The sequence below is a fragment of the Chroicocephalus ridibundus genome, chromosome Z, assembly GCF_963924245.1.
Source record: "Chroicocephalus ridibundus chromosome Z, bChrRid1.1, whole genome shotgun sequence".
NCBI classification, from domain to species: Eukaryota; Metazoa; Chordata; class Aves; order Charadriiformes; family Laridae; genus Chroicocephalus; species Chroicocephalus ridibundus.
In genome coordinates, this window is record NC_086316.1 from 70,545,673 (window position 1) to 70,566,441 (window position 20,769).

At 40.5% G+C, this 20,769-nt stretch overlaps 1 long non-coding RNA gene across 3 annotated transcripts in view; it reads right to left on the bottom strand.

Moving 5' to 3' along the window:
- The window catches only part of LOC134509028 (uncharacterized), a 102,603-nt gene that overhangs the window by 18,156 nt on the left and 63,678 nt on the right, over positions 1–20,769 (bottom strand). The gene's annotated exons all lie outside the window — the stretch shown is intronic.

The following is a 20,769-nucleotide window of genomic DNA, read 5'->3' on the forward strand; positions in this document are numbered from 1 at the left end:
TCTACTCCAGCCATACTCTGCTGTACAGTTCATTCTTGGCTTGAACTGCAATACTAAAAATTACTTCATTTACTCTCTCTACATTCACGTGAAGACAAGAGATTAAAATATTCAGCTGAATATGCAAAAACATATAGTTAACATACACATGTACACACTTGCTGTTTCTGTTTCCATCTAGTGGCCAAACAACATTTAATTTTTCCTAATCTTCCATACGCTAGCCTTCTTTTTGTCTTATTCTAAGGAGTTTTACACAGTTCACACCAGAGCTAGAAAATGGGTATTTGTAGAACAATGTACGAAATTCTGCTGATTCATGGGAGGTTTTTCACCATAATAACATTTGGAAACAGGCTTCTTAGACATCTGGCAGCAAGACTAGGAAAATGATAGTTGCACATCTCTAAACCCACCAAGAGTGTTTCCAACAGTAAATCTCACTATCTCTCTGGAACATCTTACTATCCCTCACAAAAGGAAACAAATCTGGAAAACATTATTTTAAATGCTTGTGTCTCTGTCAGTAAAAATGGTGCCACTTATTAAGAAGGAAAGGCCACAATTATGAGAACTCTAAATCCTGTTGACAAATGGAACAGCTTATCACGTCCAGGGCGAATGTTATAAATCAACAACTAGTTATGACAGGCAGAGTTAGGGCTCACTATTCTGACATAGAAACAAACATCTCCAATTTCCACGACAATACTGCATGTAGATTCCAGTTGCGTCTGCTCATAAGATCATGTCAAGGCACCATGAGCCTGATGGACTTAAGCCATGATTTGTTTTCAGAGTGGAAAATGTCTACTTTTTAGAAAATCGTCTTAATAAAGATGCTTAATCATGCTCCAAAGCATAAACAAGACTGTCCATCTTGTGACTACAGACAGAAAGGTCAAATCACACACTCAGCATGGTGAGAAACTTACTATTTCCTAAATCCAAATGGAGTTTGTTTGCTTGTTTCTGGAGAAAACCTAACTCAGAACATTAATACATTTTATGCCTCACAACCCAAATTTACAAAGCATAGTAATGCTGACTGTGGTACATACAGAGTTCATATATAGAGCTTTGGATCTTTATCAACTAAAAATATTGCCTGCCTTGTTATCACGTTGTTTTATCTTAAAAATATGTAGTTGCTACAAATTCCTTTTTTTCCACTAGAAAAGAAAAAGCCTAAAATACTTTTTGCTGGAACCCATTTTGTATTCGTTTGCAGGGAGAAGTAGTATCAGCCTTCTTCATTTATCCCTTCTTTTTCCAGAAAAGTTTCATACTCAGTTTACCTTTTTTACTTGCTCTGGTCTTCCAGTATTTTCTTTGTTTGCACTTCCATGTTTTGCTCAGTGAGCACTCAGAGCCATGGATCTGGCAGAACTGGTGTCCTTCAGCACAGCTTAACATTTTCTAGTGTTACCTTCCCTGAACCATTTAACAATCCAGTTTTCCCCAAGCAGTAAAATAAAACCACGGAGACCCTTTGATTTTGAATGTTGTTGGGTGCAAAGTCCTCATCTCCTTATAGAATAAAATTAGGGCCTAACAGGCATACTTAATCCTTTGAAATGTAAATGTTCTGTCAGAGATTAATAAATTACCTTTATAGGACTGCAAACTGCAGTACCGAGCGCTTGTGAAAATTTGCTTCTACAAGTATTTAAATACTAATGCAATTGAAAAATCAGTAAACCCTGAATGTTTTTCATTCAGAATGCAGATATGCTGTTGCTACCTTTCAATTTAATATGTATCAGATGATGTCATTGTCATTACAATCACTAAAAGAGTATTGCAACCCATGTGGGCACATCTACAAACAACTCCACATTATACAGAGGGCTTGCTCTCTGTTTATGAAATGGTTGGGTATCAGGTCCTCAACAGAGGTCACCTCTGACCACCCACCATCTCAGCCTGTCTGGGATCACACAAGCACAGAATAATTTAAATGGGAAGTCTCTTTGGTGTTTATCTAGTTCACCTTCAAAGCAAGGCCATCTTCGAAGTTAGATCAGGCTGCTAAGGCCCTTGCCCAAGCCTATGCTGAATATCTCCAAAGACAGGGCTCCTGCAGCCTCTCTAGCATGCTCCAGTGCTCAACCACTTGCTGGGGAAGAATTTTCTCCTTATGTCTAAGTGGATGTTTGCTGTTGCAGCTTGTGATCACTGCCCCTTGTTCTTCTGCGTGTACTTCCAAAAGAAAACTGGGTCCACCTTACACCTAACTGCCTGGGCTGTACTGATGATCGCAGAAAACAGAAACCTAACCCCCTTTCTTCGGGTTACACAAGCCCTGTTTCTTTAGTCTAACGTACAGCAAGTGCTCCAGCCCTCCATCCAGACCACTGGATCCTGGTCTGTCGTTATGTCTTCTGCTGGGAAGATGTTACGTCATCTGTGGGATGTCCCACACCGTAAGAAAACCAGACCCAACACACCAGTGTGGAACAGAAGGGAATGATTTCCTCCCTTGAGCTGCTCGCAGTGCTCTCAATAGTGCGTTCCACTGTGTGAGTAGCCTTTAATCTCACCCATCATCCTCCACCTCGTCTCCTTTTCTGTTTTCTCCTCTCTCACGTGGCACTGAACAATCTTTCAAGAAGCGCCCTGGTGTGAGCATCTGTAGAGAGCACACCTTCACGAATTCACCATTGTTAAAAAGCATGATCCATACCCTAACACATTTTTTCTTTGCACATTTTGCATATTTTTATCAGATGTCCTTCATATCATTCCATAAACACCTGTCTCTGATTCAGAAAAGCCAAAGTATTCTCATAAATTATATATGGTAAATAAATGAAACTGTCAAGATGTTACTTGCCAGGAATTTTTGATCTCAGCAGACAAAGAGCTAATAAAATCTTAAGAGTGACATAGGCATCACAAACAAAATCTCTCTACTTCATGCTTTCAGTGAGGGGAATAGTATGATGTTAAGAAAAACACAAAATAAAAGCAAACACAAGAGAAATTTTCTTCCACCCCTTCCCAAAACACCAGATTTGACTTGTGTACACATGGATTTGTTGATCTTCCCTTCCCAACTGAAAAGGTTTTTCACAGAATTACTGGATCATAATCCATCAGTATAGCGCATAGTTTAAAAGCATCACCTTTATTACTAATATAATAGAAAAACGGAAACGCCAGTAAAACGAGAAACCTGTCTCTCTATGAGGATTTTAGTTTTGTTCTCTGCCAAGCCACCATCTTCTCAACCATCACATTCCCCTTAAGATTTCTGCAAAATTACTGTTTTTCTGTGTCTCTGTTTCCCTCAGCAGTTAAACAAAAAATAATACTCGTGAAACATGTTGTTGTGTTTCTATATTAGATCTCTGTTTAGTATTTTGATATTCTCAAATGCAAGGTCCTGTATAAGAAGCATACACTGTAGTCATTTTTATCTCTATATATGGTTTGGCTATGAAGCCTGCACTGTTTGTGAAGACACCAAGGGCTTTCTAAAGATCATTTATCATAATACACTATACTACCACTACTACTAAACTATTTCACTTATTTTTAATCAAATTGTAACATTAATATAGGCTAGGGATTTTTTGTTTTTAAATTACACTGCAACTTGCCTTGGATGGGTGACCAGGTCATAATCCTCCCACAGCTGTGGCTGGTGAGATTGCTTTAAATTAATGGGCACTGATGACAATTATTTGAAAGCAGCTTGCCCTGTTAAAACAATGTGGTGATCCAAAGCTCACAATTTTATTTTCTTTTTTTTCACCAAATGTGCTAAGGATTTATTGATAACTATTTATCCAACATTATGGTTAGCTGTACAACTTTGCCTTTAACATAAATGAAGAAATTGGAAAATAAGCCAACTGCACTCACGATAAAGCATAGAACAAAACCTGAACATTGATTTCAATGACTGAGTTTTTTCCACATAATTCAAAAAAGCAGAGAGAGAATTTGCATGTCACAAGTGACTGCAGGTTTGAGACAATTCATTATGTCCTGTATTATCTTTGTGGGTAAACCGTTCTGCTGCTTATTTTTGAGAGGAAAGAGAAAAAAAACAACAACACAAAACCCCACCCTTAACCTCCAATTCCCTAATCACACAAAATACACACTAAAAACATTAGATAGCTATGCCTAAAGTCTTTTATGGCTGAAGTTTTTCCCTTAGAACAGTTATTTTCAGTTCACCAGCTACATCAGACGGCACCCGCTGGCTGCCAAGAGCCTGTGTTCTTGGACGTGGCTGCAGTTCCTGAGGAGGGATAAAGCCTCCTCAGCTGGAAAAACCTGGCTGCAGAAGGAACTACCAGAAGAGACGCTGAGTGCTGCCCATCCTTGTTCTGAAATGTTCTGAAGTTTTTCTTCTGGTGTTTTTTCCCGTTTCTTTTCTTTTTTTTTTTTTCTTTTTTTTTTTTTTTTTTTTTTTTTACTCTAACTGGAATGGTAGTCATTTCATACCAAAAGCAGAAAAGCAGCCAAGGACTCCCTCGAGCTGACTAGAGACTTGACTATTTCCAGTATTTTCTGTGGAAATAGCACAAATACCAGAATGCAGGAGGACATACCAACACAGCAGCTGCCCTAATTCTGCACTATGTTTCTATTACTCCCACTCAATAACTGAACTTTCATTTGGGCATAATGTCTTTAGCATAAGGTTGGCAGATAAAGCAAAAATCAATTGAAAAGTAAGACTTTTGAGACCCTTACTCTTTTCTTGCTTTCTTTTAAAAACCGTCTGTGTTGTATTTGTCTCAATTAACACTACTTTTGACCATGTTACTCCAGAAACCTTGTATCAGATGCAGTAATCAGTATAAAATGGACGAGACCCAACCAGAATTACTTTCATTATTCCGCACACACTGGGACACGAGTGTAAAATCAGCAATGCCAACGGGCTTTTTCCCCCCATGGTATGGCTCGAGGCAAGCTGTGGGCTGTCATCAGATGGTATCTGCTCCCAACATCCCAGAAGCAGACTGTGACAGCACACGTGAGAGACACCCTTGCTGTTGAGGCTGTTGGGTCTTCATGTCAGGATATTGGTTTTAGGGTCACCACCTAAGGAATAGCAGCAGCTTGGAGAAGGCCACACCGAGGAAGACCTCCCACAGAATCCGTTCCAGAGCTTTGCTCATCCTTGTTGGCCCTCCTCTGCATTTTTCCAGCTCTGCTGCACGTTTTTGGGGTGGGGATGAGCGGAGCTGGGAGGAGCAGGGAGCTGACCCAAATCCCAGCTCTGAGTCATAATGTTTGGAGCCCACGAATTTATGTGCCACATTAGGGTTATATTTTGCTTACAAGCACCATTCTACATTTATCTACACCGCGTATCATTTGCTGATTAACTACCCAGGTACTTGCCTTGTAAGGACTTTCTGCAGCTCTTCAGCGTGGCCCTTCACGGTTTAGAAGAGCAGTGGCAAACTTGTTGTGTTGCAAACCTCAGCATTCGCCTCCTTTGCAGAGTTGTTTATGAATATGTAGAGAAGAACAGGTCCTGGCACAGATGCCACCTCCCCTCACCGACTCCCCCTGTCAGTTTCCTAGCCTGCTTGTCCCTGCAAGTACTGCCGCCCTTATACCTCTAGGGCATTAACTTCTCCTTACACAGATTTGGATGGATTCCCTCGTACTATGCTTGCTTCTTAAATATCTACTGTTTTATGTCTGCACGTTAATGATAATTCAAGATGAAAAAAAAATAAAAAAATCAATCAACTAGATTTTATATACTTTCTGAACGGTTGTACTCTCCCGCATGGTTTTGCTGGTTTGTCTCACTGTGCCTGCTGGTTTTAAGGAAGAGCAGTCAGCCTCTGTCCAGAGAGGAGGCTCTATATCTGGCCCAAGAAATGTAATTTTGGGGGGCGTTTTAAGTTTTCTAAACACTTTTATTCACCGACTCCGCATGCAATGTGAAATTAAGATGGAGGTCTTGGGAAACAACAGGAAAAGGTGATAAATTAATTCAGCAGGAAGACTGAATCCTGTTTTGTGGAATTGTTGTGATCTAACCCTGTCCTGGAAACATCTATTTCAAACTTCCCGTAGGATTTCATTTTTGAGGACGAAAGAAGGATTTCGGTTTCCACAGCTTTCAACACACACCATTTCAAGTACAACAAAAATAATTCTAAATAAAAACAAAAACACACAAGTGGAAAAAAACCTAGCCCCTTCCAGTAAGAAACCTCCCACAACACCAGACTGAAGTGCCCAATATATATTTCTGTCTCCTCTAGAGAGATTTAATTTGCTGTATTTTGCTGTGTTTTATGAACAACAAACTATTTTAAGCATCTAAATTGCCAACATGATTCACACGGATGATAAAAGCCAGCAGAACACATTTGAACTTTGCACACATCCATCTCCTCTTGTTCTTAATGGTTTAGAACTGCCCTAATGTATTTACACAGGTTAGGCAGTTTAAAAAGCTGGAACACAGCAAACCTTTGGGCTAAGCACAACACGATTAAAGTTCACAGTAATGGATGAAAAAAAACCACCAGAACAAGCTTCATCAAAAAAATTCAAAACAACTGTTTTGCAAACGCTTTGAATAACAAAATTTTGGTGTTGAAAATGCAACTATGTGCAATTTTCTCAGTTATTTAAAAAAGACTGTTTTGTTACCAATTTTTCTTCATGTTTCAAAAGGTAAGCTTGGCAAAAGGATTAAATATGACATCTAGAATATGTTCTTATGTATTACACTTCATGCTTTAAAGTGAACTGCCTTCCTAAGAATCCATCTTCTTCAGTAAGGTATTTTACAAAGTGAAAGAAAAACAATTAAAATTATTCTGCTTTTCAATCTGAAATATTGGTATTTCACCGAGAAAGATACTTTCTAGGCTCATTAAAATATTTTGTAGCTTGAACCATCTCCTGCCTGCATTTAAGGAATTCAGTTTAACTAATTCTTAAAATTCTTTACAGCCATTTAAAAAGAGTAAAATTTTGGTTTTATATATATATATATAAAAGCACGTTTTATATTCAAGTGCTTTTAGAAATGTCTTTTATTCATTAGTAAATTGCTTAGACTAGAAAGTGAGGTAATGCACAACAGGCAGCTATATAAGGAGATGTTTCAATTGCTACTTTCACTTTCAATATTGTTAGTTGTTACTTTCTCAGTGATAGGCAAAGGATTTTAGTTGGATGTGAGATCTCCCAGTTTAAATTAAAATTGCAATTTAAGGAAATACAAGCATACAAACAGTATGACAATTAGACGTCTATCACTTCTCAAGTATCTAGTCATCTGTACTCCTCATCCTTGAAAATCCAAGTCTGCATTAGTACATCCGTCATAATGAAATTAGATTAATAATATGTACAGTCTCCATCTTTTCAGAACAAACAAACCCCCTCAAAACAAAAGAAGGGAGGAGAGCAGGGGAACAACTTCAGTGGCAGAATCACTGAATACCAGGTTGGAATGGAGCCCAAGGATCCTAATAAAAGACGCGAAGCCACACAGATAAGGGATCACGAAGGCCCACACTGGGGTGACACCTGCGGCTCCTCCTTTATTTAGGAAAGGACCTGCTGGTGCGAAAGGTGCTCAGGCACAACACAGAAGTGTCAGACAGGAACAAGTGTTTGCTTGCTGTCCTAAATGATGTTATAATTGACATTTATGTTAATCCAGTCAGTATTTGGGTACGCAGAAGGAATTGGCAGGTTAGACTGTTTTGAAGGCAGGGAGGAAGCCAAGCATTGTACTCTAGCGCTGGTGTTTCATTCGTCTCACTACACGGTGCCAAATTCACCGTCCAAAGCAAATGTGCAGCTCAGCCAGTGACAATGCAGTCTTTTCCACAACGTTTCATCAATATGTTTTAATGTACTTCACACAGATCCACTCTGAGAGGACGGTGGTGCAGCTGTGCTTAGAGAAGTCCTAGCTCTGCTGGCACACTAATAGCAAAACAATTACATTTCTTGACCCTACTGATTTCCTAATGCAGCTTGCTAGCAAGCAGCTTGGTTTCAACAGCGTTATCTAAAAGCTTTCAGAATCCAAGCAGCTTAAAAAATTAAGTCAAATTTAGCCTGTCAAAGAGCTGATACAAACACCTGCTTGTACGAGTACCTTTCACAAGCACCTGGTGGTTAGCAGAATCCATGCACCAGTGGCACTCCTTCCCCGGTCACCACCTGCCACCGTGGGCATCTAGGTCACTTACAGCTTCTCCAAACTTCAGTCATCTGAGCTGAGATTTTCTAACTCAGGTGTATGTCTCACAACAGAAGTATTTTAGAAGAATTCACACAGGACAATACAGCCTTTTCTGAGTCCAAGAAAAGGGGAAAGTAGGTTCGCAATTCAAAAGAGAATACTTTCTTCTTCGAAAATCTCCAGCATTTCCATGCTTATGTTTGGATCACACTATTCTATGGGGGAAGAAGGGCTGCAGAGTCACAGAGGGCAACAACTAAAGAAAGAAAAGTGAAAATTTCTTACGGCTGTCTGTGCCTTTCTATATACTCCGAGCACAGCAACAAACTGAAGCAACACCCCGCAACCCTGGGCACCTCAGCTACTTGAGCGGCGCCACAGACACCGTGTTCCAGGTGCTGCTGACGCTACCAAAAATCTTTAACATTAAAAGCAACCTTTCATATCTCAACTTGACCATGCTACAGCAGGGAAGAAACGTATGTAAACACTATATGCATATGTTGACGCACAGATTGAAGAGTATGTCTGAACACAAGCTCCATTCAGATATCAAAGTGTGGGTGGCCATTTCAGAGTCTCCCATGGCAACAATTAGCTGTGGGCCCACATTTGCACAAGTCCTTGCCTGTTGGAAGAAAAGCAGAGTTTCTGCAAGCATGCAGATTTATGCAGAAAACAAATATGCGCTGGAGGAAACTTCAGTATTTTCTCTGCTTGCTGGTGGTGACCCCTCCTGACAAGCACCACAGCCACCTTCCCCTGCCATGGTGGAGAAGGCATCCTGCCAGCTTCATGAGCACTGGAAGAAGAGATATGTTTTTCTGTCATTTTGCTCCGCACAATAAATGCAATGCTGTTGACAAGAGGATATTGCACAACCTCAGCAATTTCATCACCATAATATCTGATTGACTCAAACCGATTCAGGAGTTTATCCTTAAAGTGCCTTCTCACTTTACAGCTGGGGAGCTGGGACAAGGACATTTATCAGTTTGCCAAGGACACAGAGGAATTTCTGTGGCACAGCCAGACGCTCAAAGTTTCAGACCAATGTCATTATTACAGAACTATTACTCTTTGTGGAGTCACAGGGAATTTGCTTACTTTAGGACAAGTAAGCGGCTTTGGAAGCTCACCCGTTCCTGTCAACGTGCCTCAGCCTCATCTGAAGGGCTCGGGTTATTGCCACCCCTCTGCCTTTCTGCTGAGACCTGTGACAGGTACGGCTGCTACTGACAGCTCCAGTAACTGTGGCATGTTTTCTCCAGAAAACAACAGAAAAATGAAAATGGTAATTTCACACCAATTGTGTGGGAACCACGTACTAATAAAGCCGCCCCCCAAAACAGCCTTAATCAGTAAAACAAACCTCACTCACATCGTGGCACTGAAATAAAGACTTGAGAACTCAGGACAGTCTAAGCGCTCGGCACAGCAGCTCTCCTGACACCTCCCATACGATGGGCTGCAAGGACTTGAGTACACCAGCTCTGTTCCTCCTACAACCACATCCATCCTGTAGCCATCACAAATATAGAACAATTTTTATTCCTTATCTATGACCCAAGCCTTGCCCTGATTTAAAGGAAGAAGGATTTCTTCTTATGCATTTTTGTAAAAATCATGTAAAAATTTAACATGCTGCATTTAAAAGCTACAGTGCATTATGTCAACAAGCAGGAAATGCTGTGGGACTTCCCCGTCCATGTAAGAAGTCAGGATAGCTTACTGCAAGTAGAGTAGAGATATGATGGATTTAGGGCTCTTCTAATTTGTTAGAAGACTACAGCAGCTTTTCCTAAACTGCAATTGAATGCATGATGGGATTTCCACAGGGAACAGAACAACATACAGAACCAATTTCTCTTAAAATCCATGAGTCTTATCAATGTAAGGCATATAATATTTTTATTGGTCCCCACTTCTGTTCTTAAAGAGGATTAAGAGACACATACTAAGTCTAATATTCTATTTCCTTTAGGGATAGCTATGACTTTGGGAAAAATAATGCTGTTTCTAGAAAGCTAGTGCATGTACACAGGTATCTTGGGATTACTGGAGATCTAAATTGTATTTCACACATCTTTGCAAGTTGCTGAGATGTAAAATGCATGAAGTGCAAAGCACTGTCATGGTCATAACTCATGTTTCTTAAGGGATTTCAAGGGGATATAATGAAATTAAATAGCAAGACTTTAACTGTTGACACTTCTCTAAACAAGAAGAAAACAGAGCTTCATCGTCTTAAGAAAAACTGCACTTTTGACAACAAATTGGAAGAAAAAACATGTTGAATTCCAGTGGTAACAAGATCTCCTAACTGAAAAACAGCATTTAGCAATAATTTACAATCAAGTCTTCTGTTATAAAGTTGGACAACACAGACCAAATGCTAACTCCGATAGATGTAATCCTTGCACAGTCTTTCCTGTAACTAGAACTGCTACTTAAGTTTATTAGCTAGATAAACTGGTGTAGCAGAATATCAAGCCCACTGTACTGGGAGGATAAGATAACATGTCAGACTGGGACCTCTGCAAGGAGAACATATTTATTTTGAGATGGTCAGCACTTCTGGAAAGAAGCCCTCACCTCCTGCAGAACACCAACTGGAAGCTGTCACTCACTTATCTCAGCAAAACATTCACAAGATTGCACCACATGCAAATGTGCCAGATTCTGTAACGCATGTTCCTCCTGGTAAAAAACAAATGTTTCTTCACTTGGGGAGGAAAGAAAGGGCAACACAGAGAAAAACCTACTTCAAACAATGAGCAGTGTCGATGGAAAAATAAATAATAGCAGCTGGATACTTTGGGCAGCCACATTAAGTTCTGCTCCTTTTGTCTTTGCTACCTGTTTTAATATGAAGTCTCATTCAGGAGGGTTCTGCAATATTATTGCAAGTATTTTTGTAGACAAGGATGTAAATCTAACTGGCTTGGCCAGGAATGGGAGGTTAAACAGTTTCAGCTGTGACAGCTGGGTAACTTGAAGAGCTCCCAGTGCATCCTTTCAAGAGCAAAGTCTTGCCTTCTGCCTCTGTAAAGCATGGCATAATCCAGCCAGGACTTTAATTTAGTTCTGAACCGCCCTAGGAGTGTTGAAAGGCACGTGCCAAGAGTAACAGGAGATACCGTGGGTTTTTCTGATTAACTTCTACAGCTTCCTATTGTGCAAATACCATGGACTCAGAAAGGAAAGATAATAAGTTATTGATCTCACATCCATTTCATTACTTGTGGAGCGGCCCTAGATGCACGTGTTTTTCCTGTGAAGAAGCTTGATAGATCTTCACAGCATGAAGAGCTGAGCTCTGGAGCCAAGTGGAGGCATCCTTGGAGAACAGGGCAATTTCTGACTAAAACAGACGAGGCAGTTGCATTCAAAGCTAACTAAACTAGTTAGCAAGACCAAACATCCCCTAAAAATCCACTGAAGAACACACTGGAGAATGAAACAGTTCACTAGAAAATAAATTGTTATTTACATACACCCACACCAGCATTTTGCCACATTGTTCACCAGTGGTTTATACCTCCTTTTTAATAAACCGTATCTCCTTTGCCCTATAAAATAAATGGACTCAATTAAGCCGTGGAGAATAATCAGACCAGTGACTTATACTGAACCACTAATAAGTTACATTCCTTTAATAATTACTCTTTACTTCCAGAAAAAAAACTTCACTGCAAGCAAAGATCAACCTGGGATATATACAAATGGATTAAAACAGATGGTTTGAATTAAATCCTATACAACAGTAACTATAGTTGACATCAGCATTTTCACTGAAGTAATTATATTGAGTATTAACTATTTGACCATTAACAGCAAATAATAAATAGACCATGTTAACATTTATAGTTATTACCTACATTTGCTTCCCTAACACTTGCAATTTCCTGTTCAAAGGCAAATTATCACATTATTCTTTGTTTTGTGCTTCAGTGATGAAGAGACAGAACACAAATTCAAAGGGTATAATAACATTATTTTACTTTGTACATGTTCTTGTTTAAGATTTAATATTTATTAATTTTTTTTTTTATTCCTGTTTTACAGTAGGCATGGGTGGCAAACACTAAGTGCCTTTTAAAAGAAACGTGACGCACATGGTGTTTGCCAGCCAGGCATTTAATTGTTCTGGTTATTTTGTCTTTACAAAGTGAAAACCAGGGGGCTGTAGCAGATAGAGATTCAAGGGTAAACTCTTGATCCCAGCAAGTTTTCAAATTTGCTTCTAAAGTTTCTGTGTCAGCCCTAACGCCAAGACTACACATTACTAGGGGAATAATAAACAAACAAAATCCCAGACCAAATACAGAATAAACATATTTCCTTTCAGCATGTTTCTTAGGGACAGCCCACAAAAGACACACTTCTTGGTCTGGGTAGATCTTTCACCATTCCCCAGCCAGACCGCGTTCCATGGCTCCAGCCGTGCCGTGCCAAGTGTCTGCACGCACGTGGGGCTCCAGCAGCCCCCAAGGGCTCCTGCCTGCTCACATCCTTCTCTTTCATGCCCTCGCACGATGCAGGACGGCACCAGTTTCTGTCCTGTCCCGCCACTGAACTTTCCAAGCAGAAGAGATCTTGTTGATTTCATTTCTGCTTGTATGGTTGCCCTGGTTTGAGATAAAACAGAATCAACTTTTTGTTCAGTAATTTTATTTCTTAGCTAGGCCTCTTCTACCTCTCTGAAATTAACAGCACGTTGCGCCGAAAACACTTCGTTCTCAGAGTGGTAAGACCCCTGTTTACAGTTTGTGCCAGGGAATGGTATGCAGAGAGGCTCTTGCTTATACTTATTGCTATAACAACCAAGGCCAGCTAATTTTGCTACTTGCCCTGTTGGAGGGTTGGAAGCGGCAAAGCGTAGAGTGGTCGCACCTGCAGGGAGGAGCGGACAGGACAGGTGACCTAAAACTGACCAACAGGTTATTCCATTCCATATGCATCATGCTCAGTAGAAAAGCTGAGGGATTAAAGGGTCAGTTCTCTTTTCTTCAATGGCCAGTGTTCAAGGAGGACCCTGTCTGTTCATCTGCCTTTGATCCCAATCCGTGTGTTCCTGACTCCAGCTTTGGAATCCAGTTGCCACCCATCACTGAGTCCAGTCTGGGACTTCCCCAGTGCCTACTGGTGACATCATCCTGGGAGCATAAGGCAGTTTTGTATATACTGTATCTATTTCATTATTTCCCTTTTTATTTTACTATTAATATTTCATTAAAGTAGTTTAGTTTCTTCTAAACTCGTAAATCTCTTCATGTCTCCTCCTCCTCCTCTCCATGTGCGAGAGGTTAGGGGAGAGCATCTGTCACCGTCCATTGGCCAGTTTGGTCAAAACCACGACAATGGTTTGTAGAAAGGAAATATGCTTGGATGTTTCTGCAGTGGGAGATGTTTGTTCCTTTTGTTTGTCCCATTTGTTCCTTTGTTTCCCCTTTTTATTAATTTTTAATCCATGGAAATCCTTCCATTTTATCCCCTGGCGTTTTTTTAAGGAACCTTTGCTATGGTGGTGTATCAAAGGCTGTATGAAAACTCACACTGTAGGGACTGAACTACCATTTTCTGTGTGCATGCTGAAATCTTTTTTTGAGTCAGTAGCTATGGGTGACAGACCCTAAGTGTCTTTTGAAAGAAACATGACGTACACAGACTCCCAAATATATCATATTTATCGATGCATCTACCAGTATATGCGTTGTTCATGTTTCTTCCAACTTACCTTGCCTAGACAACAAACTTTCTGATGTGCAATGTCATTGAGCCATTTTTAAAATTGCTGTCAGATTTGCTTCATCCCACTTTGTTGGTGCCAAGGCTGACAAAAGTGATAAATTCCCAACTATATAATATTTAACAGCTTCCTGTTGCATTCTTTGAAACTCTCAGGAAAATCTCCTTGACCAACTTAATAAGAACGAAAGATGGGACTGAACTGACATTATGCATGGCTCTTTAGATAATATACCAGCTCTGTCAGCCTACCTTATGGCTATTCTACACCCCTTAGCACAGAATTACCTACTTTGTAGGAGTTTTGTAATTATCTGCAAAAATAATAATCCTGTTCTTCAGGAAATATAAAGTCTTCCCTGCATTATACAAAAAGAACTCAAATTCCCTAGGAGGGTGACAATTTTCTAGAAGTTCTGCAGAAAAATAACCATTGCTGTTACTACTTAATTTTACCGCATGCTTCTACAATGGTCTGGAAGAGAAAGCAAAATAGAGAAACCTTTGTCTTGTTAAGTACCAGGATTTCTTCCACATTCAGAAGCCAGAGGATCCTTACTTAAGGATTGTAGTCTGGAGCTCTGCCTCTCACCGACAGTCTCATTCCTAGGCTATTCTTCCATAGCTCATTCTGAGCACCTCTCCAATAGCAATGAGGGGTAATAGCCTCATCCAAGTATTTTTATTCCCCAAGGGGAATGTTGCCAGAGCCTTGTTGTGGAGGGTTACACAATGGCCAAGCTCCCCAGCACTATCTCCTTGCCGTTCCCCTTTCCATCATCTTCGGAAGTAGATAATCACCTGGATAGCATTACTCTGCTGGAATGAAACAGGGAAGACTTGGGGAGCAGCCAAGGTTGGAAGCAAACAACTGGGGGACTCTCTGGAGCCCAACTGACCAAGAATTCTGCAAGGCTGGACCCAGCCATCCTCCAAATGGTGACTCCAGTTCCCAAAGTACCCAACTGTGCTGGAAGTGCGGCTGCAGCCCTGAGAATCATCTGGTTCTGCTGAGCATGGTGACCTGCACAAAGCTTTCAGAGCCATTCTGTGTGATTCAAGGATGGCATCTTGTCAACTCCTGCTCTAAAGTGTTTCACTTCTGATCCCTTGGAATAGCTGAAGAGAACACCCAGATGTGTCAAAATATTGCTGAGGTGCACACAATGCTCCCTCATTTATACTGGTAGGAACCAGGTTTGTTCAGTGATGGCTCTCCAATTCCCAGTCATGCATTTATTCCGTTTCCAGTCGGATCCTGACTGTCACTTTTGAAGAGCGCAGCTTGGAAAGAAAAGGTTGAACATTGGCAGGCAGCCTCTTGATTCTAAAAACCTCTTGCATTTTATATCAGGCAATGCAAGTTACTGCACAATAACTGCATCATCATTTAAATTAATGACAAAAAGTTACCCCTTCCCATGGTCATTTCATTGTATGCTATGAATGTGCAGTAACAAGGGTTTCTTCTTTTACAGATGGGTGTTACTGAAAGCAATTTGCTCTGTGTGCGCTCCACTGCATGGAATGATTCATTATAACTCATACAATATGCTTTTATAATATGGATTACTGTCTGTTTGCCTGAACTACTTTTCCTTCCCCTGATGCACAGTCAGTGTATTAACTCAGTTCATCTGGCTAGTGCAGTACAAACTGTTTGAATAATTCACATGAAATATACAACTACATTTAAAATATCAAAACAGCAGTTAAAGTAAAAACTGCAACTAGGAATTTTCTCACTTGTTAGCTTCTTAAGATAGTGGTAAAAAAACGCTGTGCACATTTTTGCATCATCTCCATCATCTGGTCTTCCTCTCTGAATACACGGCCTTAACTGCATGTGTGGGCAAAAGTTAGTGCTTCCAACTGGCCTTGCCGCTTCTCCTCCAAAAGCAAGCTACAAGTGGCCACCATCAGCCAGCAGTTTTGGGTGCAGCTCAGCCCTGGTAAAGGAGGAACAATTCCGGTTCACAGGAGGACCAGCGCGAGTGCTGGTGGCTTGGCTGCAGTCTGCAGGTCTGCTTGGTAGAGCGAAGACGTACGCTGGGATTACAAGGTTGGCAGCCGAGAGGCAGCAAGACTGACTTCCCCTTCTGACAACACCTGGCACTACTGCCACAGGTGTAGCTGATTCTTGAAAATGACCTCAAAACCCAGCAATCAGAAGACAGCAAATCGGCGAGTTTGTGTTCAAAAGAGAAGAAAATGTGATGGCAACTAAAGAGCAATGAAGGAAATATACATGATAACAGGAATGTTAAAGATAACAGAGATAACTGGATGGGGTAACTATGGCACGTACGTTATTTTGCAGGGTGTCTGACTGAAGCTGATTGTTCGTGAATTGTTTTTGTCAGGCTTGTGGATGAAGATAACCAAAGTCTTGAAAGTCTTCAGTAAATGCTGGAGTCACAGATGTGGTTTGGAGGAAGGGACGAAAGAGCTAAGTCTCTGGCAAGCCAGGTTAGCATTTGAACCACCAGATCTACTCAGTTACAAGCCTAAACGCGGATTTTTAGGGCCATAAATTGAGCCTACTATAGCTAAAAATTTTTGCATTATGTTTTTATTTTCTGTGTTTTCTTACAAAGTATAGGCCTGTCTACAATTCATTTCCAGTATGTGGAAATGAAGTGGAAGACCACTCTTAGAAATCCAAAATCCCTTCCTGTTAAAATACCACGTATGCTTCCAACACAGAAGAAAGACAAGGTGAATGCCATTCTCCTCCATGTGAGAGCACAGATACCATCACACTGGCCCAGGTAAATGGCTTATCTGAAATATATACTATTAGCTAGGAAGCAAGCACTGTAAAAGTAACTCAGAAGTGCACAGACTCAAGGCCTCCCCTTGGATTTTTCGGCTAGACATCAAAGCCATGCCTAATCGCAATGGAAAGTGACGATGGAAATACTACTTTGCTCTCTGCCAAAATGAATCTTCCCTCCAGCCGAAATGGCTTAGCCAGATCAGAGTGGTATAACTTACGCTTCCCCATGCCAAGCTTTCTGATCCTGGCTCCTGGAACAGCTCTATTGCAATTTCTTCTACATAACGGAACATATTTCTTGCTCAGAAACACGTCAACTTCTGGAAATAAGGCAACTATTCTAAGGGCTTTGTCTGCAGGTGAAAGTTTTAAATACGCTTTCTCGACAGTTCTGCCCCAGTCCATGCAAACCAGGATGCACTAAGCTGATCACAATTTTGAGCTTTTCAGATTTTACTGGCAGCTCTGCTTTAGCTTGTGCTCCGTACTTAGATAGCTGCATATAATTGAGAAAGTAGGTAACACTGAAAGGCTGTAGCAAAGACACACCAGAATTAAGAGAAAATGACCACAATGAACAAATGACTAACAACTATATTATGCCATTACTATTTACAAAGAGGAGGCAAGAGTGTTTGCAGCTTAAGATGTGGAAAATCCTGACCTTTCTCATTATCTTTTGTCACTTCCTAACAAGATTAGGATTGTTATATACGTAAATATGTCCTCTGTTCTTGATCATCAAAAGAAGTCATTAAAAGCAAAAGAATACCCTTCGTGTGTGAGAAACAGCTTGTCACTATACTGACTGCAATCTATAAAATTTGAGTTTGCCTAAATCACAAAACAAGTTTTCAACCAAGACCCCACACAGCTATTGATCTTTTTTCAGAATATTTCAAGCCAAGCAATGAAGTCCCTGGTACCTCCAGACTCCATGGACAGATGGATAAATCTCCCTTTCTCAGCAGAGAATGTTCAAAGGCAATTCAAAGGGACCTTCCTGCTTAGACTAAGAACTCCTCTGTGCGTAACAAAAGTAAAATCCATGCCTTTAGACAACATCCATCTGCTATTTAACTTCATGGTGATGGCAAGAACCCAACTGCTATCTTGTCAATCCAGTGAGAAGACCCTTTACATTGGTTGCGCCAGAAGACTTACAGCGTGCGGCTGAGCAGCTCTGACACTACCCAGATGAAAGCACACAGAATTATGCACATCCAAACTAGGCAGCTATAAGGGTGAGGCTCAGTTCAAAATGAAGACACCTATATTTAGCTCTCTTTATGCAAGGTAGGACAAAATCCAGTTGCCTAAACATCTGTAGCTACCTCAGACAACCTAGGATATTCTGCCTGCCTTCCAGCTTCAAAAGGCACAGATGTCCTACCTACAAGTTTCATGCAGTTTTTTTGGGTACCTAGAGGATATCCATAAGTTTCATACATGGATGAATCTCATCCTTAGGTATCCAAGCTCCCAATAGTCAATGGAGAGGTAGTCAGTACAGTCCCTGGAACAAAGAACAGCTGATGGAATTGATTTAATTGCCTGAAAAGATATTGAGGTACACATGAGATGCCTGGCCTTACTCTTTTTATAGAGCTCTTTAAGCTTCTGGCCATTCCAGAATGATGCAGATGTCCTGCAGGTCCTGTGTCATCACTGTGAGTCCCATGCAGATTATCTCGGGTGTCCAGGGGTGCCTTTAATGACACTAAAGCCGTGTATGCATGCGTTATGGATTCAATCTCCACGTCTATAAATGGGCGCTCTGATATCCAGTGCACACCTAAACTTAGATGGTTTAATCTGGATATGTAACGCATGCAAAGCATCCAAGTACAATAAGCGAGCAGACACCAGCATAACAAAAGCACATTTTGATGGAAGTAAAAATTAGATTTGATATGTCTCAGAAAAAAATTAATCCTACTTCTTATACAAAAGTGAGGAAAATAGAGCACTTGAGCATAACAGCTTCATACAATAATTAAAAAAAGTTGTGATGGAAAAAAAGAAATTCATTTCTAAAATCAGATTAGATAAAATGAACAATAAACGCAGGCTTGTAGCTCTTAAAATTATCATTGTACAAAACCAGTTCACTCAAAAATATTTTTATTGTGCTATCATTAAATATGAATGCCTCTAAACTTGCTTCAGAAGATGAATTAGCATAGTTGTAATAGTCTAGAATGAACTTTGATCTAGTATAAAAAATTATAAAAGACATTTCCCACTTCTTTTCACTGGGAAGAAATTAGTTTTGGAACTGCTTGAGCTTATGTATTGTTTTATTAACTGGGACTAATTCCCAGTTTATTCCTCTATGTCCTTATGTGACCTACACTCATCAGCTGTAGAGAAGGAATGAGCAGACAAAATTTACTTTGCTTCCTAAATATTTTTCAGTCTGTCTGGAGCAATTCCCCTCAACCACTTCTGGTGTCAGCAGGTATAGTGAAGCAAAATACCTAGGTGTGTACTGGATATGTATTTGAAACACCGCAGTTATATTAATCTATCTCAAACACAAATCGTGTATGTGTACATAAGCTCTTATTTTTTCCTTGAATGACTATTAATATTGCACAGATGTAGGTGATGTACTAATGAAGCAGTACTCTTTCTTGTTCATGTACCTAATTAACTAAATTAAACTAAACTTTCACAATCACACAATTCCCCATCTTCAAAGCAACCTAAACTCTTAGAAGTGTTAGTTCTGTTGACTTAAGAAAAATGTCTTCATTAGTTGTGAAAATAGGCCTTACGTTTTCCAATCCCTAGGGCACAAAACTCATTTACCTATTGTAACTACATGCCTATTTGAAATTACCTTCCTGTTATTGTGGCCTTTACACTTTCTTTCTACCACTGCCTCTGTTCTGCCCTTACTATCGTACAGCAGGCACCTCAAGGACATGGACAGTGTGTGGGTCAGTTTTCCCTGGTAGAGGGCTGCAAGTCCCAGACCTGCTCAGTTCTGAACTACAGCTGAAGACCTGGTGCAGTAGACATGCTCGGTCACGTTCAGCATTGCCATCTCGGACACGGTGGGCAACCCTGTCACTTCACGCTAGTCTCAGTTTAAGGAGACGGCAAGCCAAGCTCTTCGCAAAAGAAGAGCATGAAAACGAGCTAAATCAATGGAAAGCCTCCAGCAGAACTTGGCACCAGCCTGGAGACAGCAAATAGGTGACTAAATGTCCAATATCTAGTCCCAAATGCTGTGCAGTTGCCTGGCCAACTGCTGGCCTCACACCCTCTCCCCCTCCAGGAGGAAACATGTATGGGATTTCACCCTGTGCCAAAAGCAGATCCAGCCCCATGGCACGGAGCCAGCTTGAAGCACAGGTCTTTTAAGGGTGAACATAATCTTTACTTACTTTCAAGACATAAAAGCGTTCCATAAGTCAGTATTTCACTGTCTCAGTAACATGCTTTGGTAGAAGATCAGCAAGTATGTGCTATTTTCTAATGTGCTGCCAGAAGAAATACAATTACTGAAGTGGATTTTTTAGGGAACCATGACACTGTAAATCCAGTCCCTTGGGCAACGTATCAGATATGGTACAGGCATGGAGTGCATCTAATTAAGTTTAAAGGAAGGCCTCAGCAAGACTGCGCTGGGCAGAGCTCTGTAAGGTTGTCAGGATTCATTACTTGAGTGGTGTTGGATGCTCATGAGAGCTTATGCAGGTACAAGCACATTCATGTGGGGAAAAAAAGAACAAAAGAGCTAATAAGCAGATCTCAAATAATACTCTGTCCTAAATCATGCAAAAATGGCAAATGGATGTTCTCTCCTGCTGTCATCTCAAATATTCCTGTTTGACTTACACTTTCTTGGATTGCTTTCTCAGCTGAGCATGTCCCTTACTCAGAATAAATGTGCTACGGCATTAGAAGCAGTGTAGTGGTTAGAAATTTATTCTTGGGACAGCAAAGCTCTCTTCCCTTCACACACACAACTCTTCAATAGTGCAGCAAATCAGGACATAAATATTTAGTATTGTGTCTTGCATTTAAG